This window comes from Trichosurus vulpecula, chromosome 1, assembly GCF_011100635.1.
Source record: "Trichosurus vulpecula isolate mTriVul1 chromosome 1, mTriVul1.pri, whole genome shotgun sequence".
Classification (NCBI taxonomy): Eukaryota; Metazoa; Chordata; class Mammalia; order Diprotodontia; family Phalangeridae; genus Trichosurus; species Trichosurus vulpecula.
Window position 1 is genome coordinate 566,931,234 of NC_050573.1, and position 4,348 is coordinate 566,935,581.

Sequence of the window (4,348 nt, forward strand, 5' to 3'; positions counted from 1 at the left end):
AGTAGGTGCAATATAAATGTTTATTTTGTACACATCTGTACACATTTTGTACACATGGTGAGAATATGTGTGTGTCTATGTGTGTGTCTATGTACATACATACACACACACATACACACACACACACACACACACACACACACACACACACTCATATGTCCTAAGATGAATGAAAGTTTCCTACAAACATTTGGTCCTGCTGACATGGTCTGTGAATGTTGATCAGATGTTCACAAAGGAAGGTAGGTTCACCAAGAAAGCCCTTTGGATCATCAAGGAAATTAAACCACTCTTCCCTTTATCCTTCTCTTTCCATCAACCACTTTCCAAAAGGAAATCAATTCCAAGTGTAAGGAAATATCAGAAAATGAAAATGTCAGGACCAATTTTCCCTTTAGGGTTTTTAAGTCATAAACAGATGCCCACGAATAATGAGCTATGAAGAATGAACCTGCACAGACAGAATTAGCGGTTTGGGGAATGGCTAGATATCTTGGCTAACCTGGTTCACTAATGCCTCCCTAGCTGCCAAATTAAAAAAAAAATCTCCTGGTCCCACAGGCAGGGCTAGAACTGGAATGGATTCAGTTGGGTGCAAATTCACCCAATGAGCCATAACCCAATTCTTAAGAGGAAAAGTAGAATATTTGAAGGGATATAGGAGTTGGGGTATAAAGAGCATTTCTGGAGTCAACAGAGAGAAATGAGACAGTGGCAGGGTGGAAGAGGGAAAACTGAGTAAAGCAGAAAGCTTCCCAGGGGACCTTTAGACCCATAACCCAAGAAGATGCAAGCATACAAAGAAGATAGGTGGCAAAGCAAAGAAATTGAAGTCAGAAAGACTTGAGTTCAAATTCTGCCTCTGACACTTACTGGCTGTGTGACCCTGGGCAAGTTGCTAAACTTCTCTGTACCTTGGTTTCCTTAGCTGTAAAATGGTGGTAATAACAGAACCTACCTCACAAGGTTGAGTTAAGACAGAAAAGGGACTTTGCAAAACTTAAAACTCCGTGTAAATGTTAGCTGTCATTACTAATCTCTGTTATGTTGCTCAGGGTTAAGGTGCTCCCAGAACCCTTTGCTGACAGGTATGCCTCCCTCTAGTAGGCTGTAGGGTCTTAAAATTATGCTTGGCTTAAAGTAGGGTGGTCTTGTCTACTCTGGAGGGGAAATTGTCCCCCTTCTCAAAGATGTGGAGATCTGATGTAGCAACCTGGCTTCAACTAGGAAGATGGTAGTCGGAGGAACAGCAGCCAGCACAGCAAGGGTTAATCTGTGATTTGTGGTGATATAATAGCTAAGAAGCAGAGTCAAGAAGAGGTTCGGAGCTAATGAGGTACACGGGATCATTGTCAGCGTGGAATAGGGAAGCCAGGGCCAAAGAAAAGGTTTAGTGACAGCAAACTTCTTCTGAGACAAAGGGCGCTCTATGTACAGAATCCTATATAGAGAATTCTATATGTAGAAGGGAATGACCAAGTCAACACAGATTTGGGGTGGCGGGTGGGAGAGAAATATAGAAAAAAGCAAGGGAGACACAGGGGGAACTGAGCATATTTCTCCAGAAATCTCCACCAGCAACCCCTGCTAGGGATAATAAAAGTAACCCCCACCTCAGAGAGTTATTCTGTAAAGTACAAAAGAGATCATTTTTGTAAAGTGTTTTGCAAGTCCTTGTTTGCATGGGGTGGATTGAAGCACTTCCAATGGAAATGGCTATGTGCTCTTCTTATCCATTTCTGTAGGACATATGGTCTAGCCTCTTGTCAAAGGACATTTATGACATAGAAACTCCTGGTTGGTCCCTTGTTCTCTGTGATAAGGGTTATGTTGAAGAAGATTTGCTACTGAGTCAGGAAGAACTGCCCACTTTGTAGCTTGTAATAGCAGGTAAGGAGGAATTGAGTCTCCATTTTATAAACAAAGAAACTTAGATTCAGCAGCGTTAAGTTACATGCCCAAGGTCATGCAAGTAGTGTCAATATGAAACAAGATTCAAACTCAGGCTTCATTGATTCCAAATCTAGCTGCAAGTGCATTTTACAAATGGAATCTGAGCATGGGGCTTGTTTCTATGAATGCAGAAAGGGAAAAGATGAAAAGCTGAGGGGGGACCCCATTGGATATGATGTGGTGTAGTGGAGAGCACCCTGCCCTGGAGCCAGAAGGACCCAGGTTCAAATCCCATTGCATATACTCACTAGTTATATGACCCCAGACAACTCACTTAACTTTTCTAGGTTTCAGTTTCCTCATTTTAAAATGAGTGTGTTAGAGCTGAACTCTAGGGTCTTCTCCAGCTCTAAAGCTATGATCCTACAAATAACTGGCAGTTCAGTTAGAGTGTAATGTAACATCCATGAAGGAGAATAATATAAAATAAGGCTAGGTAGATTGGACCAAGAGAGTAGACAGCTTTGAATCTCAGACTAAGGAATTTTTATTTTATTCTAGAAATAATAGGAGACCACTGAAAGATTTTGAGTAGAAGAGTCATATAGAAAAGTCTGTGCCTTAAGAAGATTATTTTGGCAGCTGTGTAAAGGATGGATCAATGAGGGAAGAACCTGGAATCAGAGACATCATTTATGGGTTGTTACAATAGACAATGGCAAGAGAGAATAAGGACCTTAATTAATGTGATGGTTGTATAAGTGCAGTAAAAGGTACAGATGTCAGGGATCTGAATGTGGAACTGACTTGGAAACTGATTAGTTCTGATAGTCTGAGAAAGAGTTGGAGTGACTCCAACATAACAAACCTAGGTGACTTGGAGGATTGTAATGCCTCCAACAGAAAAAGAGAAGTTTCAAGGAATAGAGCTTTTAGGGGATATAAGAGGATAAGCTCCATTTTGGTGACAGGACAGCTAGGTTGAGATGCTCAGTAGATAGTTAATGACGTGGGACTAGAGTTCAGCAAAAAGATTAGGGGTACTCATTTTGGCAGCACATATACTAAAATTGAAATAGAACAGAAAAAAATTAGCTTGGTCCCTATGAAAGGATGTCATGCAAATTTATGAAATGTTTCAATTTTCTTAATCTTTTGGGCTACAGCCAAAGCACTCCTTTGGGTGAAATTTATGACTCTAAACACTTTCATCAATAAAAGAGAAAAAGAAAAGATGAAAAAAATGGGTGATACAATATTTTTTAAAGCCAGAAAAAAAAACAAATAAAATGAAAAATACCAAAATAGACATTTTGAAAATCAGAGAGAAAGAAAACCAAATGACTAAAATGAAAAAGTAAAATTTGCAATGGATGAAGAGAAAGTAAAGGAAATTATTAGAAACTACCTAATTGTATGTCAACAAAACTGACAACTTAAATAAAGTAGGTAAATACTAATAAAGAAATAAAAATACTTGAATTTACAGAACAGGAAGTAGGAATTTTAAATAATACAGTTTATGGGAGGGAAAGTAAATAAGCCATAAATGAATTCCCAAAGAAAAAAACCACAGGCCTAGATGAATTTGAAAGCAAATTTTATAAAACATTTAAAAACAAATAATTCAAATATTTCATGAATTGTATGCAAAAATGCAGAGACAATCCTATAAAACTCCTGTGATATATTTTTGATACTCAAACCAGGGGGAAATAAAGTAGAGAAAGAAAATTATAGACCAGTATAATAATATCAATGCAAAAATATTGAATACTAACAAAAAATCTATAGCAATATATTTAAAAAATTATACAAGTTGCTCAGTTGAACTTATTCCATGAACACAAGGTTGGTTTAATATCAGGGAAACTATAAACATAATTGTCCACATTAACAACAAAAACAATTTTAAAAAATAACAAGGTTACATCAACTGATGCAGAAAGCCTCTGATGAAATACAACACACTTAGGTAAAAATACAAAAATCCTGGGACTAAATGAACTTGTCCTTAGTATGATAACTTAAGCCAAGATTTAACATTATCTACAATATAGAAACAGTAGAAGTCTTTCCAATAAAATCAGAGGTAAAGCAAGGATAGTCTTGATTTTCATCACTGTTATTTGATAAAGTTTTAGAAATGTTAGCTATTGAAATAAGAAAAGATAAAGAAATTGGGGGCATAATCATAGGTCAAAAAAGAAGTAAAATTATACATGTTTTGAAATTATATGATACTGTATTTAGAGAACATTATTTAGCTAACTTAAAATAATTTTAAAATTCAGTACAGTAGCTAACATAAAATAAAACCATAAAAATCATTAGGCTTTCTGTACATGAATAAGGACAGTAAGCATACAAGAGAGCAAATAAAATTCTATGCACAAAATAAATATGAGGTGATTTAGTGATGCAAATACACCATTGTCTGCATCTGTCAGGAGAG

At 36.7% G+C, this 4,348-nt stretch overlaps 1 non-coding gene across 1 annotated transcript; it reads left to right on the forward strand.

Moving 5' to 3' along the window:
• Window positions 1-2,933: 2,933 nt before the first annotated feature.
• On the forward strand, window positions 2,934-3,041 carry LOC118835046. The gene has a single exon (XR_005009409.1). It is a non-coding gene; the product is annotated as a U6 spliceosomal RNA (small nuclear RNA).
• The last annotated feature ends 1,307 nt before the right edge of the window (window positions 3,042-4,348 follow it).